Raw genomic sequence first — 26,616 nt, forward strand, 5'->3', positions numbered from 1 at the left:
TTGACTTCAGTCCTTATAGTGACCTCGTCTCAACACTATCATTCAATTCTTTTCAAGTATAATTTTTCATCCGTTGACATTATTCTCGTTTCGATCATTCGAATGTTAGTCAGCGTCTCGAAGAGCGTGCAAGTTTAAAGTTACATTCATAGATTTTGTAAAAACGCACGATTCGGTTACAGAAATGTAACGAACCTTGTATTTTTACTCAAAATTAATTTCAGTAAATCGGCAATGTATCATTTCCTCCGCGTCATTGCCAACGGAGAATTCATCGCTGTGTGCAATTTGAGTACGTGCAAGTATTTCGTCATAATTAGGGGAGCGGTTGATGCTGCCGCCTCTGCTAATTGTTCCGCAATAGCCGTGCTCGACATGGTGTGTAAGTGCATATACTCGGTATGTGTAGAATTCTGCAGCTGCTGCTGCTGCTGTTGTAGAGCTCGGCATGCCCGCAAATACATTGTGCAAAACGGAGGTTCAAACGAGATGCCCAATTATCGCGTGTCACTTGCCTAAACGATGATTCATGGATAATTATCTCAGTTAAAGCGATTTTTTTTTACCTATAACGCACGTTTTGTACTGAAAATTATGCGTTCTTTTTTTTTTTTTTTTTTTTCGTTAAAAATGCTATAACTGTTGAACCGTTAGAGATCTAAAAATTTTCAAGGCATATTCTTCTAGCGCATTAAATTCTCTAAAACAAGACCGTCGAGTTGATTTTCTAGACTCGAAAATTCGCGTAGGTACTTACGGGCCACGAAAGTCGAAGAAAAGCAGAAATATGCAGTTTTAGGGCTCTAAGATTGAAAATATCCGTACTAAATGAAAAAACTTAAACTAAAATGAAACAAGGTGTGTGAAAGATGCTGTTTATAAACTAGATTCGTCAAAGGAGTAGAGTTTTAACTCGTTTATTTATTTTTTATCGCACTTTTAAACATTAATATTCTTTTTAATTGTTGATAAAACTTTGTTTGTTACAATTAGGATTGCAAAATGAATTGTTTTTGTTCTTAATTTTTCGTTAAAGTTCGATTATAATTTTGTATCAACGCTACAGTGTATGTTTTTTATTTTCTTCGACTTTCACGGCCCGTAAGTATACGAATTTCGAGTCTAAAAAATCAACTCCGAGGTCTTTTTTTTAGAGAATTTAATGCCCTGCAAGAATATGATTGGATAATTTTTTTAATTCAAACGGTTCAATAGTTGGAGCATTTTTAATGAAAAAAAAAACTTGTTTGTGTGTTATTTAAATGGAAAATTTCAAATGGCCAGCGACACCTTTTAAAATTGAGCTAAAAATTTTTCCAAACGAGAGAATTTTTTTCTCATTAAACAGATCCTTTTAAGACCATAGATTCGATAGGTTAGTTTTTTTCGCTCACCCTAATCCAGATGTACATGGTTGTGGAGAATTGACGAAGTGACGAAGTTTTTACGCGTTTTACTTGTCATCGTCGTGAAAAAGGAAAAGTCTGCATCGCAGGAGTTTTTCGTTTTTCCGAATTCTAGAAATTTGAAAACGCGAAGGTTCGCTGAAAATAGCAAAAGTGATTATCGACCGAAACCGACACCTTTCCTTACATCACCAAAGATGATGAAAAGTAAAAATTTATTGAATTCCTTGCCGAGAATCGGGCGAGAGATGAAATTTGTTTGCAAAAAATTGTTCATTGCTGAGGATGAAGAAGTTTAGCTCCACTCATTTTGATAATTGATCGTTGCGATTCCACTCTGTTTATACAATAACCATGAATTATTCGAGTTATCTCAATGGTGTAATTTAACTCCAAATGTACCCAAACACGACGATGGACTTGTAACAGATTGCAGACATTAAATTTTCATTCATTACGTAGCAAGTTTGTCAATTCGTCGGCAGTAGTATTAAACTAAAACCCGAAGCATACAACCGTAACACGTGAAACATCGATTAAATTCAACAATAATTTTCACCTCAAAAGAATAAAAATCGTCACTGTTTCCACGACCATTTCCACGACCGTTCCATTCGAAAAAATTGAATGTAAACGAACGATGAACAAGTGCGCGAGTTTTTAAAGCAAAAATCCGTTGGTACCTGCACTCGGAGATGATTGTTTGCACCGCTAATTGTCAACACAGAAGAAAGCTCGACTCCAACCGGTCTTGATGAATATCGGTGAGTGAAAAACGTTTGCAAAAACAAACAACTGTTCCAACAAAGAATTGGTTTTCGCAACTGTTACACGGTACCAACAAGGATTTCTTTCCGTCCAATGAACAGCGCGAAGCGAGTTTGTTTTATCGGCAATATTATCGACCCCTTCACCCTTACACAAACCAAAAGCTAGTTCCCGGTCTCTCCTACAGTATTATATAGTGACAACTCTTGACTCTCTGGGCGGCCTTTATCTCTCTCTCTCTCTCTCTTGGATATTCAGTGAAGTCTCGAACAATACCGGGCGGTTGGCTGGCGTTGAATTATTCAGGTACGAAAGTAGCGAAACCTGCAGCCCCGAGGTCCGGCATTGATTAAAAGGCGCTCTCTCCACTCGGAGCACTCGAAACCAAGCCCGTTGCACAGCCGGTTGCCGGCCAGCTTTTACATCCTCCTCGCCTCTTTTCGAGTGTTACCTGAGATACCTTTAATTAACCGACAGACGTTATTCCGGTTTTGGTTGGAGAACGGACTCCATCCCCGCCTCGCTTATTTTCCTTTTTACGAAAACTTGCGAGTCGAAACCCTCGTTATATTATCAGGCATGTTAAGGTAGTAGCCCGGTGTGACGGGTTCAAAAAATCGATTTTTTTTTTTTTACATTTTTCGGAAGAAAAACATCTTAAAAATATGCTATAAAAATTTCAGACATAAATTTTAATTATTCTTAAAGTTATAGCTAAAATAAGAGAGCGCGCCGTAGTGTGTATGAAAGCGTGTGTATGAAAGCGTCGCTGTCAAATCTGTTGTTAATATTGTGCTTAAAAAGCCAACTCCAAAGAAGCCAGAACCTTACGTAGAGCTCTAAAAGCTGCTGAAAATGACAACTTTGAGGAAACGGAAGGACTGCTCTATGCACCAGGCATAGCTGATTAATGTAAGTATAATTTTATTGAAAAAAATCTGTTGTCAAAACTTTAAAAGCGTTTTTCTCAAAACCATGTTTTCGAAAGTTCGGGGAATCACTGACTCAAAACTATTCAACCGATTTAGCTAAAAATTTAACCCGTTATTCTAGACACACATATCTAGATGCCGAACCTTTAAAACATTTAATTTTTTAATTATAAACTATTTTATTTAAACAATTTATGAAGAAAAAAAATTAGATTTTGAGAACTTTTTTCACAAGTCCGCTATTTTGTTTTTGTTTTTTTATTTTTATGTATATTTAAGGTTCGGGACCTAAAATGAAGTCTACAGAATAATAATCTCTTTGAATTTTTTATTTCAGATGACTTTGGAAGGCTGTGTGTTTCCCCGAACCAACTCATCTTTTCTTTGAGGACTCCATATTGACGTCAAAAATTTTAAACAAATTAATGTAAAATTAACTTCAAAAAAATTTTTTTATATACTTCAAAACACCAATAAAAACATGTAAAAACTTTAAAACGATAGCATTTTATTTACTTTTTAAAAAAAAATCATGAAAAAACGTCTAAATTTCGGTCGTCACACCGGACTACTACCTTAACCGGAGAGCGGCTTCGCCGAATTATACTTGAAAAAGGAATTTTCCCTTTTATACTTTTTAGGGGCTTCTCTGTAATCTTGCCCTTTTCAAAAAAAAAAAAAAAAAAAAAAACAGTCACAAACGCTATTTTCTCCAATCAAAAGGCAGCTTCGAACGGTAATCGGCATTTTTATAATGAATGGACGTAACTTACGGAATCGTGATTACGATACCTTTATGCGGATTAGGGTGGTCTTTAAAAAGATCATTTTTGAATTTCGACCAGCTCACCCCCATAAATCGGCTACAAATAATTCATAAATAATTTCCTATTTCTTAACAGATTTTTATTTCAACTTAAAACCGTGCCCGCAAGAAGATAAATTTTCTCATTTAACCCTTTCGGGGAGACATTAAATATACTGAAAGGATCTCGGAGAAATTTGGTCGGAGGAGGTTCGTTGGGCTGCTGATTACGAATTTGAACTCAAAATTTGAAGATTAAATACGGTGGTGCAATATTACGGAACAAAATCCTAAAAGTCGTTTGATATCGCCATAATGGATCCATTGTTCCAAATTTTCTAATTTCAAATTCAGATTCGTAATCAGCAACCTCAAAAACTTCCGAGCACCGAATTTTTATTGAAATCCATTGACTTTTTTGATTTTGGTCGAAGATATTGGATCCACCATCTTACGGGCCCGGGTTAAAGTTGAAATAAGATTTTGAAAAAATTAGAGAACTATTTTTGAATTATTTGGAACCGATTTGGTGAATGAGCCAGTTGAAATTCAAAAAAAGACCTTTTTAAGGACCACCCTAATGCAGGTACATCTAAATCCGATAAGGTTTCTTACTTTCTTATTTTTTTTCCATTCTAATAACGTACTTCAATAAGTTTCAATAGATACATCAAGTTTTATTAAATAGTTGGCGCTGTTGATAAGATTCGATGACAAGTTTGTAAAGAGATGATCACACTGAGAGAAATTTTTAGTTCCGGTTACCGCTCGGTCCTTGACTGTTTTCGTTTTTTACCACAACCGAAAAATATACTTCTAGGTAGAAAATGAAAATTAGTTTTCCAGCCGTTACCGGAAATTTTAGTATCCGTTGCTATTCTTTCTCCTTACGATCACTGTTACTATACTTTCTTGCAACTGTTGCGAAAATTTAATGCTTGTGCAACGATAAATTGACGTTAAAGCCTTATTTAACTAAAAAAGTAGAATAAACCGAACAAACTGATTTTGCGTTGCAATTAGCAAAAAAGGATCGACGATAGCGCAAAATGGTTTTTCGTAATCCCAACAATATTTAAACAGTTCTTTTTTTAACGATACCTGTTTTACTCAATTTTTCTAGTTGCTGTAACAAATGAAATTTTTTACAGTGCAAAACATAGCTAATTGTAAATATAGCGGTTATCTAGTTACTCGTTGATAGTGGAATGTTTTTCGATGAAGTTTGAGGATTCTAAATTTCAGGTACATTATTCTAAACAGATCATTTTATCGTCAATTTTTTTTTTTTTTTCTTATTTTCTTTTAATCCGACTCTGTAACCTTCCACATCATAATACTATTGAAGTTAGACGTTCGTTCTCAGTTATTAGCTATTATCTTTTCTCAACATAACGAAAAAACATCGTTCTCGATCTAAAATAAAATTGAGTTTCATTGCTGTAATCAGAAAGTCTAGTGTACATATATCAATGTTCGTTGTTCGATTCCGGTCACTCGTACTAGGTTGCGTGTAAACTTTCCGAAATGAAATTTTTTCATTGAAGATATAGTCAGTCAGACGTCCAGAGTCAAGTTAGCGCAGAATACCTTATACATAAATGCAGGTTTTCCGGTTGGCCAGAAACTCGAGCTCGCCTTGGCAGCGAAGAGATTGGTCTTTTGGATTCCCTTACATTCATGAGGCTAGAATATACGTCGTATGTATCCACGAATAAGCGTGCATATTTCGCGACCCTTTTTATCGTTACAAGCACGCGCTACAGCTTCTAAAAATTTATGGCGAATTATTCGAACGTAGGATTTCCCGACAATGCACGCCTTTCAAAGGCTGCTGCAGTTCCGCACGCAACGTTGAATAATTACTGCATAAAGGAGTTAACGAGGCGCGTCCAAATTTCAGATTTTACGACGAAAAGGAAATGCGAAACGGGTCACACGATTCGTAAGTGCTAATGAAAAACCGCGATTTGTTGTGTTGAATGAATGACGACTCCGAGATTCATTCTGAAATCAACACGCGGAAAGATTCACGGATTTCAAATGATCGATAAAAACGTCGCGATCGATTAAAAAAAAAAAAAAAAAAAATTAGCAAGACAATTCGACTAACAATTCAAAAACAAAAACTTATGCGGCAGTGATTGGAAAAATTGACACTTCAGTGAATATTGACGAATTTGGTTTAGAAATAATTTTCCAAACACAAAAGACAACCGATAATAAACAATTTAATTTTAACACCACAAGCACACTGCTCATAAAATTAACGTATTCATGTTTGTTTCTGCATAGCTCATTCATAAAAAAAAAGCTTTCTTATAAATCATATGAAAGGGTTATTATTTTCCAACAATTCACAAGTTCCAACTAAACAACTAGATAAAAAACCGATGCTGCAAAATTTCTAGAAAACTCATTTTTGACGCTTATATTGGCGTTAAAAAGATCATAAATTATTGCAATCTCTGTATAAAGTTGTCAATATTGGGACATCGAGTATAAATTTTATGCGAAAGGATTTTTCTCGTTACCAAGGAGTGTGCGAATAACATTAATTTCCAACAATTTCAGCATCAACCTTTAATGGCGCTTGATTAATTGGTTATCGAACTGAGAAAAGATTAATTTGACAATTTTTTCTCGACCTAATCAGGTACATCCTAGTATGTATATCTATAAAAATATATTCGCTAAACGACGAGCTTCTGCCTGTCTATAAGTAACAATCCTCATTTTTCCCCTTTTCCATTTCCCGTATTCTGTTTATTAACTGTTTTGTTTGCCTCAGCCCATCGCGATGAAAAGTAACGCTGTAATCCCAATAGCTTGGCGCATACTTTGCGTGCGGAAGTACTAAAAAGTTCAACTTTATGAACTCGTAAAAGTTTCCTATATAGTCTCCGAGAGCACCGTTTCAGGCCCCCGTCTCCTTTTGCTTCGCCGATGTTGCCATCCTCTCGCAAAAACAGGCATCAATTGGATCCAACTTTGTTAAATTGCTTTTGTGTGAACTACTACATATGCTACGTGAAAAACAAACTTTCGTAAAACGTGTCAAACTCTTGAAACTATATTATTTTTTTCAACAGAGATTTTCTCCTTTCACTTTCTCAACGTATGTATCGGGAAAGAAATGAAATCACGAATAACGACGAAAACGAGACAATTCTGCGCAACGAGTTGCGCTCCTTTATACACGGAGGGAAAGAATTTTTTGATTCCATTTTTTCAACCAAATGCCGTAATCAAATGCGGCGGATACGATTCACGGATATTATACTTGTTTCAAAGCATGCGGTGTTTTTTTTACGTCATAAACGAATTTCTGCAACTGATTCAACCAGTTACGCCAAACAAGCTCCGGTTGGATCGACCAAGCATTCGATCTATATAAATTTTTTGTTGGCGAGATTCACGCGCTTATTTTATTTCAAGTGCCTAATTGTTTCTGTCAACGAACGTGCGACTCGGAGGAACAATGCATAAATTTGAAACAATTTCGGAAACACGTGAAAAAGTTCACTCAAATCGATACTTGACTTGATCGCGACAAAAAAGGCTTTTGTAGAATCAAGGAATTCCCTTTACTAAATCATATTTACAAACTAAGTAAGTCGTAATTGTTGAATTCAAGTAATCGTATTTGGAATGGACTCCAACAAAAAATCAATTTTGTTGGTTAAATAATTTCTTTCCCTCTATGTATCGCTTCGCCGAAAGCAATAATTTTTTATTCACAAAACAACCGAATAAAGTAAATAATTTCAAATCAACGCGACTTCTTCCTCCTCCGTGAAACGATAAAGAATTTAAAAAAGATCAGCCGTCGTATATTCTATCAAGTTTACCCGTTGCCTCCAAATTTCATAGATGTGAGATAATAAGACGCGAGGCACTAAAGAGCCCTAAACCTACAGTCAGTCGGTTAATTCGCGGCGTAGCCGAGCCGGTGGAAAAGTGGATGAAAAATAGAAAGAGAAAAAGAGAGAGAGAGAGAGAGAGAGAAACGAAAACGGAAGTTACGTGAATAGTGAGAGTTCTCTCCGCATAGGAGCAAGTAAACGGACTTAATCGCCGATGAACAATGCGCAGCCCCCCCCTTTCTTTCTCCACCCCCGAGTTGCTGACCCTTTTAATACGAGGTGAAGTTACTCAACCGGTCCATAAAATGCATTAAAACGCCTGGCTCGGATAAAGTAATTGCCAGCCGCCAAGCCAGTCTTCCTTCGCCTCTGCTTCTTTGCTCCGCTTTCAGCCTTTCCCCCTCTCTCTCTCTCTCTCTCTCTCTCTCTCTCTCTCTCTCTCTCTCTCTCCTTCCGCCGTTTCACCCGGCTGTCCCGCTGGACTTCCGCTGCTTCTTTCCCCCGTATGTTAATCCACTTCCTGTACGAGGGTTGTTTGAATCCACCGCCTTTCCTTACCCGTAAATTATTATAGACGCTGGGATGTGGCCTGGGAATGCATTGAGTTGAGGGAGTTGCTTCTCCAAACGTCGATACTTTTTTTTTTTCACTTTTAACACGAGTTAATCGTACAAATTGAGTGTTTAAAAAAATATTGTACTCGTAAGCTGTTAAGATTCTATTTAAAGAAATGCTTTATTCGCCGACAAAAGTTTCGGTATTATTGTTTCATTTCAAACCAGTTAAATATTATTGAAAATCTGTCGTATTTTTTCGATTTCATTCCAAGATCGCTCGTTTTGCTCATAATACTATTTTATTCGAATTTAATGAAACAATTTTTTATTTTTATTTAACGTATTGGAATCGTTATATGTATACTTGATTTCACCAAAAAAATGTAAAGTAATTTCAGCAACTGTTCACATTCGTTCCTCAAAATTTTGTGAAAAATGTCCGTCAGGGTGATATTCGAATTTTTCAATAAAATTAATGATACCTGAAACCAGCTATTTATGATTATTCATTCTCACTGCGCCGGCTCGAAAGAGTTTTTTTGTTTTTTCTAATCTGAACTCTTAATTCGAGCGCAAATTTTATTTACCTTCAATTTCGAAGTATCGTATTAAATCAACGTGCTTTGCCTATTCCCGTCAGTAACGTCATTGCACGTGTAATTGATTCAAATCCCTGTAATTCTAATCAGCGTGTAACATAAAGTGACTTCAATGCCGGGTAAATTTCCACCCGGTAGGTATAAAGTATATCTGCAACCTGCAGCGAGCTTTTTCGCTTTCGGTATATATTCAGCCGGTCTGCTTCGGGCTTGTTTAGGACGTTACAAAACGTGCGCAAATACTACAAATACAACATCAAAGCGACGATGGTCAAATAAATACTCACCAAAAAGAGGCAGGGCAAATAAGTTGCGTCAGGCGCGACGCTTTTCCCAGGCCGGAAACTCAGCACCACGATGTCAATACACTCTCAATTTTCGTAAAAGCATTTTCCACGAATGTTTTATTACGCCAACGTCACCCGGTTATCGACACGTAGGTACGGAAAGGTGGATTATTTACTTATTCACTGTGTTTTTACATCAATTATCGGAATTGAGGCATTCTGATTATTTTAACAATAAGAAAAAACTGAATGTGAACGACGTTTTCCACTCTAATGGGGGGGGGGGAGGGGGCTTCTCAAACTACGAACATTTCATTGAATGAAAAATGTATTTCGAAAACACATTTATTCCCGACTCAACGATGAAGTTAATTTTTTTTACCTCAAAGCGGAACGAAAGTGTCACGTTTTTTTTTCTAAAACGCATTTGCGGGAAATATGAGCCCAATTCGAAAGTTCCAATTTTCAGATAAATATATTGCTACCAGAGTTGAGTCGGAAATAAAGTTTTCTATGCAACTCGGGAATAAAAGTCGATTATTCCCTTGTTACATACTGTACTATGAAACATATATATCAATGCCGACTTCACGTATCTGGATGTAAGTTGAAATACTTTTACGTTCTACGTTTTTAATTTTTTTTCTCTGTATAATCACGTAATATCAAATTGTTACACAATTCTGGTTGTAAAATATATATTTTTTCTTCACGTTCAATTCTTTTTTATTCCGATCCGATGATCCCGAGAAAAATTTCCACATCGTAATTGCAATCACAATTTGTATTATAATACAAATGATTTTGTAACGTGATAAAAACCTGTATTCATCGGGAAAAAACTAGGGGGCAACTGAAGCTAACGAAAAGTTGAAAAGTGATATCCGTGAAGGTTGCCGGCAATAACTAGACATTTTATTAAGCACATTTCAGGGGAAAACACGACAAAAATCACTAACTAGGGCCGTGGCCAACAACACTAATAAATTATTCAACTTAATATCAAGTCGACCGTACTTTATTCCTTCTAGTTTCTCGCGGATCGCGTATAATTACGACCGATCACTTTCGCGTCCGTTTACGCACTGCTTCATTCTGGTGTGTCTGACCTCTCGACGGTCCGTTCGATCTGTTGTTTATTATTTCAACTCGTACGATCTAATCCTGAGAAGGTGTTGTTCGTTCTCACACTTTCGCACACCTATACTTTGTGTACATTCTTATTCTAGGCTGCGCAATTCCATCGGCTCGTCAAACCAAAACAAGTACATATTCAGTTATAATTGATCCTACATGTACACCACGCGGTGTTCGTTTTGTTGAATTTACACCTGTCCTCGTCTCTCACTCTCTCTCTCTCTCTCTCTCTCTCTCTCTCTCTCTCTCTCTCACACTCTCTTTCTCTGTCCTTAGAGCAAAACATGGCAAATTTTCATTTTTATAAATTTCGTCTATATTTTGAAGATATTTTTACATTGATAATAATTATATATAGTACTTTTCTCACAAATAATATTTAGACGAATACATAGGTTAAATAATCGGTAAATCAGTAAGAAGTTCTACATTAAACCCCGTGAGATATCTTCGAAAAGAAAATAACATTAATTTGCAATTTCAGCGAACGTGTCGCCATTAATAACATCGATCGATCTGCGCTACTGGTAACTAAAAGATAAGTGATTATTAGTGAAACCATTGAAACATTTAAAATGGCAAAACTTCATCGAAATATATAAAATTAAAGTGAGAGAGTATTTAACGATGCAAGTAAAAGAGAGATAATTTACATGGACAGATTAAAACAAGAAAGACGATTTATTTATCCAATTTTTAACTAAAAAAAAGACGATTTACAGTTATAATTTTACCTTATACTCTTTTTGACCGATAATTTATGAATTATATGAGTGAATGATTGAATGGACGAACGAATAATATAATATATTTTTCTGCTATTGCCATAAATTTGTATTGGAAAAAATAAAAGGAATCTTTACAATTTTCACATTCTATAACATAACATTATTTTTCTAATTTATTTTTAAAGATTTCGATCCACACGTACAACGTAATACGATAAATAATTTATTCACCGTCGAAATCGATGTCTGTAAATTGTAGTAAATGTGAAAACGAAAAATTAGACGCTCGGTGAGGCGCGAAGAGACGATAAGTAGTACGAGCTGTTATTGGTCAGACGCAAGCAACGCGAGGCGTCCGTCATTTTCGCTCAGTCGGTAAATCGCCAGGCGATGTGATCGATCTTATCGCGTGTCGCGAAACGAAAGTAACGCAGCTTATTTCCCGATTAACCACATTTTCAAACAGAGCAATTTTATTCTGTAGTTTCAGCGTCAATTCACAGGTTATAATTTCCAGTGGATATTTATGCGGAAAAACGTATGCATAATGCTCTTGACTTCACTTGTAGGAGTTGGTTTAAAATTTTAGGATCATGAAAAAAATAAAATCTCTGACCGGAAATAAAACTGCAGGGTATTTATTTATCAATAATTTCGATATTTGAATACCAATCACTTTAATTATTGCACACACTTGCTCGATTATTGTTACGTTTTTATAATCCGGTGCATTAAATCGTACACGTGATTTATTCATAACTGTTATGTCCAGTCCGTTACCAGATCTCGATAAATTTGTACATTCGGAACGATTTGGAAGATTGACAAATTTTGTGAATCAATTTTATTCACTAATGAATTTCATCTTTAATACGTTTATCGTTGCAAATTTTACGAAAAAAGTAACATGAATTTCTCATTACTTTCACGAGAATCCTGAAAATTACATTAAAATCCTTTGAAAGATTATTAAAAAAAAAAAAAAAAAAATACAAACCGTATTTCGGGGCATGAAAATCGTGAATATTCATCACCGGATTACTGTAAAAATTTCACATTCTGTAGGTAATTTTTCAAATTACAGAACAATTTCCAATTACTCCACCAACAGCAATAAAAATTTGCACAAGGTTTGCATTGGCAAGAAAAAAAACAACAACAACAAAAATTAAAAACATCGTTTCTTCACTCCGTTTAATTTTTTTTTTTTTTTTTTTTTTTTTTATCGAGAATCGTGTTCTCCAGTTACATTATAACCTGAAAATATTCCGCGGCGCGTCGTTTAGAAAATATTCGATAAAAGACAAGGCTCGACGTATCCGCCGTTGAAAAATCGTCGGATTAAACCTGTCCAAAAGTCGTTCTTCAAAACGACCCCTTCATTCCAAACGTGTCAGGGTGTAAATTCGTCGCGGGTTATTTAATGGTACAAATTTAAATTATCCCGCGTAAAATAATAACGCAAGGAAGTCTCGCGAGCTTAAGCGAGTGTGTGTTTTGTGTATTCGGGGGTGTGGAGAATGCCCGTGGGACTCTGAGGGATGAGCGGCGGCAGTGGGAGGGGGGGGGGGGGGGGGAAGGGGTGAAGCGAAAAGGATGGCAAGGGAGGAGGAAAACAATCGAGCGAGGAATGCAGATGAGCGCAACCGTTAGGAATAGCTGTTAATGCGAGTGCTTCTGGCAGAATGAGACGGAACGAAAAGAGGTTTTAGCGCAAGGACGAGGGCGGAGAGGCGAGGGGGGGGGGGAGGGGGGGGGGAGGAAGAGGGTGGAAGGATAAAGATGAGGCGGAAGACGGGGTTAACGCGAGACGAGGGGAGGGAGGGAGGAAGGGAGGGGAGGATTTATTCTCGGGGCGGAATATATGCATGAAAGAGTCGTATGGGCTACGCGAGCCGCGTGAAATAAGAATACCAATTAGGGGCACAAATAGAATCACCATCTTCCTTCCTTCCTTCCTCCTCCTCCTCCTCCTCCTCAGTCGCGGTGAGAAAAAGAGCCGCTTCGTTCCGATGGGAAAATCCAGCGCCGTTGCTCCCTTTACTTCGCCGACTCTTAAACGAACGAATTATGTATGGATGTGGGTATTATAAAAAGGAGAAAAATTTATGTACGTATATTTTGCATTACGTATTCGTTATTCTCCCACCGAGCTGTTGAGACGAAAAAAAAAAAAAAAAAATGAAAAAAAAAAAAGAAAACCTCACCTTACCAACGAGAAAATTTCATTTGTACATTGCAGAATTTTAATACGAGAGACAATTTTATCGTGGGGCGGTGTTGGTTGTTGGATTATTTATTGAAATTGAACCGATCGAACGATGAGTGTCTGAACAATGGGTGAAAATCAGATGTTTTTGGCTTTTAAAAATCTTGATTACAGATATTTGAAATAGTATTTATTTATTTATTTTTAAACCAGTCCTATCACTATTGGAAATGATTTTTCGCATTTTCTGTTGATATATTCGTCGAAAGTTTCTCTCTACATAGCGATTGAGTTACTTATTCAATGCGAGGATATTCTTAGAAGAATTAGGTCAAATGAAATTTGAATAATCCGAAGACTACGTTTACTGAAAGTAGAAGATAATGGAATAAGTGGGTATAATAATTGGGAGAAAATTTCTGAGCTCCAGACTGTAAAACTTATCAATTATTATTGCAACAAAATTGCAGATTTAATTCGAGGCAGAAATAATGGAATAATTTTGGAAACTTTGTGATATTATTGTGTGAACGTGAAAACACTTGCGGAAAATATTCATTCAAAATAAGCCAGAAAAGGAGGAGAAAATATTCCCTTAAAGCGGGATTACATTTCGTGTATAAAAGTGCGTGATTTAAATCAAGACTGTCAAAGTTTTGATCGCAATTACAGACCGATTTTAGTTGAAAGGATCAAAGGTATATTACGCGGCAACACGCGGCCGACGTCATTTCAAGCTGGAAAAGACGAGGAAAGTAAGAAAAAAGGTGTAGAAGAGATCTCAATCTTTTGGAAAGACACTTGACACGCGCTCGGGCGGACTTTCGTCTCTGAGAAGAAAAGGGAAAAGTTTATATCAAAGTTGAGGGAAAAATAAAGCGATAAGAAATAAGGAAATGTGTGACACGAACGTCAGGTGCACGTAAAGTTTGATGAGTTAGCGCGTATTATATATGTATAATAATATACGGAATACGTATACATATATATATATATATATAAGCAGGCAAAGCGAGTTGATAACGAAGTATTCTCGAGTTATTATTTGCCTTATTCACGAAATTGTTGGACCAATCTCCGGAAAGTTATACGTACCGGTAAACTTCGGTCTAAACGTATATGGTATATATATACATATATATATATATATATATATATGTGTATGTGCGAGGATAACTTGAGGATTTTATCCCTCCAAGGGGGAAGGAAATATATGACTGTGCGTAGCTGATTGTTAAATAAACGCGTGTGTGTGTGTGAATAAAATTTGCAAACCATTTAGCGTACGTGCAGGAATTGTGTTCACTGCATTGGCATAAAATAGCATAGATAATTCATATGGCGAGGTATGACGAGAGAAGAGGGGGAAATATTATCACGCTATTTCTGTTGCAAAATTCATTCTTTGTTCTCGATGTTTCCTCCAAAGTTATGTTTGGTTTTATGTTTCCCGATGTCCGTTGTCGCCAGTTTTCATTCTTCAACGTCTGGGAGATGAAAATTTGAGAATAATGTACGGTGGAAAAAATTTCATTCGCTACAGTAACTAGAAAAATTCAGTAAAACAGGTATCGTTGAAAAAACTGTTCGAATATTGTTGGGATTAGAAAAAACGAGCTACTCGTAACCATTTTGCGCCATTGTCGATTCTTTTTTGGTAATTGCAACGCAAAATCAGTTTCTTCGGTTTACTCTACTTTTTTTAGTTAAACAAGGCTTTAACGTCAATTTATCGTTGCGCGAGCGTTAAATTTTCGCAACAGTTGCAAGAAAATCTAGCAACAGCGATCGCAATGAGAAAGAATAGTAACGGATACTAGAAAACTAATTTTCACTCTCTACCTAGAACTATATTTTTCGATCATGGTAAAAACTGAAAATAGTTGAGGACTGAGCGGTAACCGGTACTAAAAATTTCTCTGAGTGTAGCGAGAAGGAAAGAAGGAGAAAGACAAGACGTCGTTCCTGTTCTCTTGTCTTGGAGAATACGCCACGCGGTTACTTCTCCGGTTTAAACTCGTAACTCATACAACTCGCGGACAGAATTCTCGTAACCGATGGGATCGTTACGGGTCTTATGCGAATTCGCTCAGCCGGCATTCTCGGGGCGAATATCTCGGGGTGACAATAGATCGTCATTTTAGTCAAATAAATGTCCGACTTGGGGCGTAAAACCTGTAACGATCCCTTCGCCCGGCACCTTGTGCACCGAATTTATGTCCTCGCCTATTGGTTCCCAGCTATGTTAACGCCTCTGTTTATCTCCGAACTACTGGAGGAAATCGTCCGTTGGGGGTGATCATATTTTTTCTCGGAATTCCGCGCTATCGCGTTTAAGCCAATTTTGTACAACGCGCTTGGTCGAAGAGGGTTTTCTAATTTTATTCCTAGCTTTGATGATAAATGTTGTTCGTCTCCGCGTGGTAGAAAACTTTTACTAGAGATAAAAGGACCGAAAATATAATGACAAAAATCTGTCAATTATTTTGGATCAGCTATTTGAAATGCAGAAATTTCCTCACGGACCAGACGGTAATTCCTTGAAAGTCTTCAAGTCCACATTTTGCTGCATGAAATTACCGATCCACTCGTCACTGACACTTTAAAACCATCGCACGCCATTTTTGTGCCATCAGACTCAAGTTTATATTAACGTAAGAATAATCTACAAGTTTTTGCAATATTTATGCGCCATTACGGATTTGGTGTACATCGAATTCCAGACGCGTTAAACAGATTCGTGTTCAGTGATGACGCAAATTCGTCGAAAAGAATATTCAAACATATATTTTTCATGCCCAATTGCAAAATTATAAAAAAAAAAAAACATCTACGCGTCTCTTTGAATTCTACAAAAACGAGACGACGTGAGAAGCACGGCGTCTAATCTTTCGACAAGTCCAACGACACTTTGACTTTCATTCGAAGCTTTCACAAGCCTGAACTGTCAGAATGCAAGCTCAGGGCGAAAGGGGATCCGTGTAGGTACTTTTGACGCTTCTTTGTAAAGACAACCTCTCTTAGACGGCGACGTGTTCCGACAATACGGGTGAATTTTCGTAATATATTTATAACGCGGTATGGAAAGTATAATGGTTGTACGACAGGTTGTCGATAGAATCCGTCGACGTTTTGATACATTGCCGCGGCATCATTGCCTATTATATATTATATATTACCCAAGAGTTACCGTCCCGCGCGCATACGCATTATACAGGCGATGGATATACTTATCGATAATAATACGAAGCCCAAGCGAGAGGGGTGAGGGTGACTTTGCAAACATCCATACCCTGCGCCCTCGTCCATTCGGATCGACGTTTCGGATACACTTACCACCATGGTGGTATGATATACATGATACATAGCTGCTGTAACGTCGCCGATGGTTCATCTGTTTTCGATCAACGGCATAATGCACATCACTCTCGCTAATTGCGATTACACTTTAGATACCTTATCTCCCCCTGCAGTTTCTCCGTGGAAAAAATTCGATTAGACGAAACAACGCAACTCGTTACAACGTCGATCGTCGAATGCTGACGACTCGTAAAAGCACACGTATCCATTTCGGTGGGTTTGGAAACGGTACCGATAATTGAAATTCAATTGGCTCCACGTCGATTGGACATCATCGTCGTACAACGTACATATTGGGTCCTAAATCGCACCTGGGTTCCTTGTTCAACACCGCTGAAGATCGAGGATCGCGATACCGAGGTACGGTTATTCCGACATAATATTTGACGGACCGGGAACAAGTATGAAGACTTTTCGACGTTTATCTGCCTCCCTGATCACCCTCTCTATCTTCTTTTCAACATTGATCCAGCTATCCGTACGCATGGATTCGCGTATACGGGGTTTTCTCAGACACTTAAATCAGAACCAAAGCCCCCGAGCATATTGTGGGAGGTATGAAGTGTTAATTATTGAACCTGATCAACCCTGCCGCGGGAGAATCAATTCCCAATATCCCTAACACCAATACGCACAAGTGTAATTTGCACTTCAGCTCGAGGCAAAGGTTCATTGAAAACGATCAGGGACACGTAGATACGCCCGCTTACACGTGCAAGGTGAGCTTAGGTTGGGCCGAGGGTGAGAGTGCTCGCTTTCAATTAGGGGGAGGAACCAACCGACTTGCTAAATTACTGCCTCGTTATGCGATACTTACAACAGTACGATCGTATATCATATACGTCTTGATTACGTGTAGTTGTACATGCGAAGATGAAGTATCGGGTGGAGAACTTTTGACATTTACGATGAAACTATTGGGGTACCGGTTCTGGTCGAGAGATTGGACTTAAACTTAATCGCCAACACTCAAAATTTCACCGCTTCGAGTGGTTTTAGAATTTACTTGGAGTACTGACAAAGTTCCCGAAACTCCGTCTAGCTGATGACTCGGGCAAAGACAAAAAGAATATCGCAGAATTTTTCGAAGCTTCTACGAGAATACGGTAAAAATCATTGCTCAGCGACGAAACTTGAGTGTTGATTAAAAGTTCTCTTCGTCAACTTTTCACCAACTGTATTCAAAGCTTCTTTTAGAACATGAAGTGCTCTTGAAGATTGTCAGAATGATTGCTCAACGACGAAACTTAAATGTGATATGTGAGCTCTTCCCATCAACTTTTCCCAAACTGTATTCGAAGCTCCTTTGCGTATATGAAGTGCTTTCGAATACAGTAAAAATCATCATTAAGCGACGAAACTTGAATGCTGATTAAAAGTTCCCTTCGACAACTTTACTCCAACTGTATTCGACGTGTCTGCGAGATCATAAAGTGCTCTTGAAGTTTGTCAGGATCATCATTCAACAACGAAACTTGAATGTGGAGTAAAAGTTCCTTTGATCAACTTTTCTCCAATTGTATATTCTACGTGTCTGCGAGAACATGAAGTGTTCTCGAAGATTGTCAGAACGATCATTCACCGACGAAACCTCCATGCGGTTTAGAAGTTTCTATCGTTGACTTTTCTCGAACCGAATCATCCAAGAATATTATCCAGAAACTCTGATGACCAAGCCGTTCACCTACCACCAAGTACAGACGTAGAACGAGGATCGGGTGCTCGGCATGTGGTTCCCAGTGTCGGGAAGCTTTCCGAAGTATTGCGTATAAACCGCGAGGGTCGGACACCGGCGCCAGGGAGTTTCATATTGTAGTTAACGGGGAAATTCGTGCACATGTACGTACGTACACCTTGTACGTGCACGCATTATACCTACGGGAAATTCATACGGTGGGCGAAAGTTTCAAGTTACGAGAAGGCACGACCCGCACGAGGCTCGGCAGGAGAACTATAACGTCGTGGCGCCGAGGCCACATCCACGTTTAGCTTGGGCACACAATGTGTCATAACCTAGCCAAAGCGGGGGCGTTTATTTGCCAAGTTACACGCGATATTAAGCTACGGCGCTACGGGTTCCCCTATTCTGACCCCCCCCCCCCCCCCCCCCTCCCCCCCACCCCCGGCTCACGCCCACCAGAACTTCCATCTTATTTGCAATTAGGAAACATCTCCCGTGCCGTTTTCATTAACACGATACCTACCTGCTTCTGCTCCTGATGATAATACCAATGCCGATGTCGCTGGTGTGCCAACTATCGCAACCAGCGGCGTATGTCGCTACTTCCTCTCCATCAATTCAGACTTCCTTGAATACCAATCGATTTAAACTTGTGAAACGTAGCTTAGAGAAAGAAACAGTCGTTCGAAAAACCTTTTAGTAGGTCATAGAAATTAATTTGAGTGGAGAAATGAAGGAAATACGACAGATATAATTTCAATTATTGGAGGAAAGGTGTATTAACTAATACGTCCATTATTTAACTCTTTTGTTTTTGATCCTATTCTAATTTTTTTCTCAACTCTCTTTGCTCGTTGAACAGATTTGAAAAAATTATGTAGAGAAAATTTGAGAAATATTCGATTATACAACGTTATTGTTGAAGAGCATCCGATGAACTCGACTTACACAAATCTAATCTAATAGAAGACTATTTCTAAAAAAAATAAAATTCAGACAACCTCTGAAGTTATTGCCCATCGTGAACAAAATGAGTCTAAAAATACTAGAATAGGCTAAAAACGACACCAGAGCTTAATCATTTTGGATGTCATAATTGCGAGAATTTTTCGCCGATTATTTACATCTCAGCTTGTCATACTCAAATTAACTCGTGTTCATATCTATCACCCAGTAAAGATGTCGATTCATTAATTTTGGCCATCATTGGCGGCAAAAAGACGGCTGTAGATTTTTTGAACTATTTTTTCTCATTTCGCAACTTTTGATTCCGATTCGTTCCTTAACACATTCTCGAAAAACACAGGAGCTTCAAAAACTGCAGGGTGAAAATATCAATGCGAATTACTCTATCACAGTTCCTGACACTACATCGTTGTAACTTTCAAACGCGTAGTACAAGTGTAAAGATAAACTGCAGCAAACGGTTTTGATTGCAGTGAACGCTTGACGCTTTCATCACAGCGTTAAACGAACCGTTTTAATTGTCAAAGTTGAAACGAGGTATGTCGTTGAGTGTCACAATCACTCCGGGAAAACTACTCGATGGCACTAGATTTACCGAGTTACCTCAATCCGAGGTTCAGTAATGATCACTCGGTCTTTCGAAGGCGAAAACGAGCAATTTCGGATAAGCCATCAACCAGTTTTCCGACACGCCGATTTTTCTGCTCGGTTTACTGCAGAAATGCTCAGAGTCGCTAAAACCGACGGACCGATTCACCACCGAGAAAAATTGTACTTACAAAAAATGTGATCCAGCAACCTTAAACAGGTTTTCTTTTTCTGATAACTTGTTTGAAGTTATACTTAGTACAAAATTCATGATACGCGCATTGATTTTACATGTAGTTAAAGAAAAATTTGGAAAGACAGACTGTTGATTGAACGCTTATATGATACTCGATTCCTTGATCCAGATTCCATTTTTTCAATTGCGAAAAAAGGAGCCCTTATGTGGGCATGATTACCTTTCATGTTGGATATGAAAGTAGAAACGGATATGGAGCTTAAGTCAGATCATGGCGAGGACAAAAATTGATCCGAAGGACCCCACGGAATCTTTATGGAAATTGCCTTCCGGTAGAATTTCCTCGATTTTCAGTATGTTATAGTACACAAATCTCAAATATCAGTAGTTTCCGTGATTTTTTGACACCTATGGATTTCGTGATTTTCACGAACTATAAAGCTCTAAAGAGACTTGAAATCGAACGAATCACTCAAAAAACTACACGGTCGATTATCGAAGACAGGCAGGAAGCTGCGATTGATTCCATCAATGCATCGATCCCATCCATGGACTCGCTGGTTTACTAACGAGACACTCCGACTCTTGCAATAATCGACTTGTCCCATTTTTGTTACGCGTGTGCGGAGTCTCTGCGAATCAGCCGTGCGATTTTTGTGTGACATATTTAATTTCAAGTCCCTCCTGAAGTTTTGTAATTGGTAAAAATCGCGTAATCCCATATATATGAAAAAATATCGGAAACTACCGACTTTTGGAACTTGTGTCCGTGAGAATTTTTCAACGGGAGGATGTGTACCGCATCATACACTAAATCCAGCAAATTCTACCGTATGGCTGTTTCCATAAGGATTCTGCGAGTCCTTTTCGCACGTATTTCGTCAATTAGCATAGTCGCTAGGTGACATTCAAACCATGTTGGGGACTGGGAAGCCTCAACAAACAAGCCACCGCTAGGCACTCAACCACCGTGTAACCGCACGCCAGCTCGTCATTACGCATGCTTGAAACCAGGAAACCTGCGAGATCTAGGATATATTGCAATTACTATTTCGATGCTTCGCTCGGTCGACATCAGAAGCCCCTAAAGCCAAGTGGGAACCAGAACGGCAATCTGTTCGTAATTTGCACCATGCTCGACGTCGACCGTTGGTTCTTGTTTACTTTCCTTTCACAGCATATATTAATAACGTGTAAAGAAACGTGAATAGCCTTACATTAGAATGATCTTTGGATGTAAAAGAGTCTGTTTTACGAGGTTTAAATCATTTGACCAATAGTTTTGTTCGAACTATAGAAACAGAGAGACAATGTGGTCTAACGCACTTCAAATCCAGGCATCGATTCCCAAGCTTATCCGTATTGAATTAGACACTCGGCGAAAGCTTGCATTGTAAGATTTTGTGCCGATGCTTTTGTTTGGTTTACAGTTTTCAGGAGACACTTTGCAAGGAGTATATGATAAGTTGTGTTTTGAATATAAACTTTCATCACTACCTACATCGATACAGTTAACATACACCAACAATATTGTACGATAAAAGTAAACGGTCAATTCCCAAAAATTATTCCTCAACTAAAAATGAAGCACATATCTTGATTGGGTGATGAATCATGTGCAAACAACTCTAAAAAGCTTGGAAGCCTTCGGTGACTACGATGAAACGTGACCGAGTTGAATTTTCCCGCGGTACGATGTACGATTGTCGAAAACTTCTAGCACTAGAAATTCATGGTTAGCGAACCTATTATTTCTGCATTAATTATTCAAAGCGTAGAGCGATCTCTACACGCCTGGATAACCAAAGTCCCACGAGGTGTCCGCGCAGCACGCTGATTAATTTCCATAGTGATCCGAAATTTGCAAGGACCAATGACGCATTTATGTATGCTCCGGATATTGCATGGAAACTCAATTACAGCATTGCATGTACGATAATCACTGCGGTATGATATTGTAAAATATTTACACGAGGGGTTTGAACCCGTCTCTCGCATCGCGTAGGATATTCATGATTTACGCGAAGAGTGCCCGACGCAACGGGACCATTATCGCACGCACTTAAGAGTGGAAAAATGCGAAGATAAGGCAGTCGCGTGTTACCTTGGGGGTGAAATTTAATTAAAAATAAACACACATTCGCCCGATTCATTGCTAATTAAATTTCTGTCCACCATTGCACCCCGCGAATGCGGGAATTATATCCTTTTGGAAGGTTGTAGGTGTGCTATGCGCGGGTTTGTGGAAGGTGGTAGGTGAGGGGCTACACTCTGGTACCGAAGAACCGGCACCTTTCGGTCATGTATATGGGACATTCCACGCCAATTCGACCCTTGACCTCTTACGTTTGGCACGCGATTTTTTCCATCATTTTTCTCACTGTGAAAGATACTCTGGTTTTTTTTTATGTTTTGTTTCGAGTCAATTTGAATTTTCTACAATTTTTAGAAACGACTTATCGACCGACCAAAATTAAAAATTTGACACAATTCTGATAAATCCTGTGTCAGATATCAAAATTTTCAAGCTCGGACCCGTAGTGGGCCGATTTTCCCTTCTTACTGATTTCGAGCTTTTTCTGAAAAAAAAAACGTTGAATAAATTAGAAGCGGAAGTCATTTTACTATGGATGGTTGCTGAAACATTTTTATACGTCACATTGGATATTTGAACATTTTTTCAGATTTATCGCAAGATATTTTTTTCTTCTTTATTTTGCCAATAAAAAAAAGTGCAATTAGTAAAATGGTTCCGGAAAAATCTGAAAATTTTTTCAAAATTCCCATGTGATATATAAAAATGTTTCAGCAGCCATCCATAGTAAAATGACCTCCACTTGTAATTTTCTTAACGTTTTTTTTTTCCAGAAAAAGCTTGAAAAAAGTAAGAAGGGAAAATCGGGTAAAACCCAGGTCGAATTGGCCTGGAATGCCCCATGTATGTTTAGGGCAGCGGCACCCTCGCCACCCTTTGTAAGCTGCGTATAAACCGTATCCCGTTTCCCTCGGCTTGTCGCGGAGCTTCTGTAACCGTTTTTCCTTTCATTACCAAGCGCCAAACATCCCCATTAATGATCGCTGTAACAGGGACGCGTAATGATTGTTTTTCCAGTCCCACCGCCTGGCGATGAGGTCAACCGGCAGTTGACGAGTTCTTAAACATTCGCTCTTGTCAAACTCGGAACGCATTGTTGTGAGACGGGTTGGGTCTGACTATCAGATGTGTGTATGTGAGTACGAAAACGCCGACTCGCGACACAATTTGGTTGCAAAGAAAATGTTAAGTAGAAAATTTATTTGATATAATGTCGTCGAAGCAATGGACGATAATTAAGGGCTTGTTAATTAATTTGATTCGAATTTTAAATTAAACTCAAAGACGAAACGTTTAGTCGAAATAAATGGATTTGAACAACGCAAGAAAAGTTAATTCAGAATTCATGCTTCGAAATAAAAGTCAAATGTAGTGATTTTGAAACGTATTATTTTACAAAAAGACAAACTTTGCAATTGTCAATATGAAATTATTTCATTCACGCACTCTGAGTTTCTTATTAAGAAATTTTTAAATAAGATGTCAAGATTCGGAACTTCTATTGTAAAACAATTTTAAGTAAGAATTTAAAGTGTCTCGTAGAGATGATTAACTGCTGCAAAAATTGTTTCTTTAACATTCAGATCGAAAACTTGAGTAAAGTAAAATCCCGGGGATGCTTATAATTTTTTTTTAACGAGAAAAAAGCACTATTTCTTGTATACACCGTCTTCTTTTTCAATCCCAATTCCATCCACGAGATTGACCCCGTTGGCGTTCCGTCGCATAAGATTGCAGAATGAACAAAATACTTGAAATAACTCGAGGAGTGCGAAAACGAAATCCGAAAGAAATCGCCTTATTAGTTTCACCGTCGCTTTCAACGTCGTGGAGTAACAAACGATAATACGAAAACCAAATTCAATTGCGATAACGATCGGATTCCTCAGCAATTTCCTTACGGTAGCTTCCATACGAAAAATCGTTTCACTAACGAATACTCTTTAGCACGGTTAACGAAGCGTGCGGTTGGCTTCCGTTGACTTATCCACGAACACGAAAATTTTGAACAAAATCCAAGTTATTTCAAAGCGTCGATTCGCTCGACAAGATTTCAAGTGAACTCGAAATGACAAACTTCAATTATGCTTAAAGTATATTGCAAATGATTTCACACGATGTCCAGTGAATTTCAATTGACTTGAAATAATTTCACGTGGCGTCACAAGTGCAGAGTTTCAGGTAAAAAAATGAAAGTTTGTACCGTTTGATGCACGTTTCGATGGTGAAGAGATAAACTCCAGTCACCAGTGAAGTGCCGCCATGCGCAAGGATCATAAAACTTGAGCATTTCCAACTTCACGTATTCCCCGCGTCTTTAAATACAAACGTAAAAAGTGAACTCACAACTTCCGTGCAGTTTTTTTTTTTTTTTTTTTTTTTTTTTTATCACCAGTGTAAAACACGACCTGAGCTATGCTCGGTGCACTAAATAAAAGCTCGTGTCACGACGTGCTTACAAGGCGAGCCACGCGAGCTTTCAGCCGGCATATCGGCCGAGGAAGAGTCAAGACTTTGCACGGTGATCCGCAGCTCGATCAGACGTGGAATAATTGAAGCTTCGCGGTGTGTATTTTCCACTAATTCAACCGGCTTCAACCGCCTTTTGCACCTTGGCACTTCAACCCCCCCCCCCTTTTCCGTCTCTGTAATTCCGACCTTCGTGCGTGTCCGCAGACCCTTGAATTTCTCCACTCGTATACAAGCGCCGCACATAAATGTGCATATTACATTTACTCGTTACTCTAGCTACGTGTAACGAGCTTTCGTGCTCGGATGGATGGACGGATTCGGAGTGGAGAAAACAAAACGACTAGAACGACAAAAAAAAAAAAAAAAAAACCAACAACCGGGCATATAACGTAGTTTTCTCCGACCCGTGCGGATTGAATACGACGACGTCAAATGGCCGCTTTCGCACGGAACTTATTTATTATTTAAAATCTAGGCTCCCGCCAAGCCACTTTCTTCCGCTCAACTTCCCCGCTCCGGGATCAATCCTCACCTTCTCTCTAAGCTCTTCGCTCTATCCATTTTACACACACTAAGTACGAACCTGTGCCCGCTAATGTGCAAAAATGGGTAGCTAGTGGAGGATCGTACTTTCACTCAGCTCTCTCTCTCTCTCTCTCTCTCTCTATTTTTTTCTTAATATTTCCACAATTCATCTGCACTGTTGAAAGATAGTAAAAGCAAACTTTTCACGAAATTTAAAAAAAGCATATTTGTATACGAAACTCGGCGCGGATTTGATATTTTAAACTGCGCATGCGCAAGTTTTGTGGGATTTTCAAGCAGGCTGGCCAACCCAAACCTCCAGCTGTCAAACGGATACTAGAAGAGGTTATCTGACTGATACAAATTCATTCGGGTTATACGGATCGCAGATAATCGATGTAACGGTTCGGGAAGTTGTTGAAAGCTTCTATTATATTGACCGATTGATGACACGTTTCGATCAAGTTGGATCACCTGTCGAGCGGACGAAAATATTTCCTCGGTACGATCTAGCTGACCAATAGAATTGGACTACTTTGCGCATGCGCAATCGGTGACTCAGCTTGCTTGGTTCGACCGTTTTCCTCTCGGGACAAGACTCTAGGATGACTTGTACGCAAGGACGAAATTATTTGAAAAATAAGAAGAAGAACATCAGGCTATCGAGTCCGTGAAATAATTTGATACGAGCTGGTTCCCAAGATGGCGTAAGTTTTGCGCGGCTCGTTATTCAACCGAATTTGCATACCAATTGTTCAAAGGCAGAAGGACGTACTTTAGACTTGCAGTAAACCAGCGCGCATGAACAATAAACGCGCGATGCACAAACGTTGAATAAATAAAAAAAAATGGTTAGTATAATACACGTTGGGTGAAGTCAGGACGCGTGGAAAATAGATTACGAACCGGAGAGAGAGAGAGAGAGAGAGAGATGGAGGTAAAATTATGTAAAGAGGAGAACAAGAAGAGAAGAAAATACTTCACTGAGACAAATATCAAATTGCATACCTGCAAATTCTTCCTCAAATCAAAAATACCAGCACGAGAGGCGATGAAAGACTGGCCATATTTATAGTCCATTATAGTTATAGTTCAAACAATCATTCCGCGCTCTACGCAGAATGGCAGGATTGCCAGTCAAGCTGGCAGCGCCTGTGTACTAGAAAAGTTTTAATTGTGTTCTATACACTAATGACCCGAACCTACGCTAAACCCAATTCCCACCTGAATTGAGATTAATGTTCATCTGAATTCCACAAATTACCAAAGTCAAATTGCTCACGGTTTCCAATTTGCGTTTATAAAAAATATACGACGTGATTGTAGACACGTATACATCGTACTTAGGTTGTATACATCTAATATTTCATCTACGAATAGTTATTGTATGTTTATTATATTTGTGTATGCATAGGGCATTCCGTCCCAAATCGGTTAGT

General features: G+C 38.4%; 1 protein-coding gene and 1 long non-coding RNA gene across 3 annotated transcripts in view; one reads left to right on the forward strand and one right to left on the reverse strand.

The window, feature by feature from the left end:
• LOC107225363 (disintegrin and metalloproteinase domain-containing protein 10) overlaps nucleotides 1–26,616 on the reverse strand; it is a 347,658-nt gene that overhangs the window by 180,423 nt on the left and 140,619 nt on the right. The window contains exons 1-2 of one of the 2 annotated variants that reach the window (XM_046736151.1): nucleotides 10,238–10,274; nucleotides 9,221–9,439 (exon numbers count right to left, since the gene is read on the reverse strand). The exons of the other annotated variant lie outside the window; for it this stretch is intronic. The gene's annotated coding sequence lies outside the window, so the exon portion shown is untranslated. Of the gene's footprint in view, nucleotides 1–9,220; nucleotides 9,440–10,237; nucleotides 10,275–26,616 lie in introns of those variants that run through there. 2 annotated transcript variants of the gene reach the window in all.
• Nucleotides 2,986–3,546, forward strand: LOC124293811. Its single transcript, XR_006903658.1, has 2 exons — nucleotides 2,986–3,086; nucleotides 3,444–3,546. It is a non-coding gene; the product is annotated as an uncharacterized LOC124293811 (long non-coding RNA).

Source organism: Neodiprion lecontei, chromosome 4 (genome assembly GCF_021901455.1).
Source record: "Neodiprion lecontei isolate iyNeoLeco1 chromosome 4, iyNeoLeco1.1, whole genome shotgun sequence".
Lineage (NCBI taxonomy): Eukaryota > Metazoa > Arthropoda > Insecta > Hymenoptera > Diprionidae > Neodiprion > Neodiprion lecontei.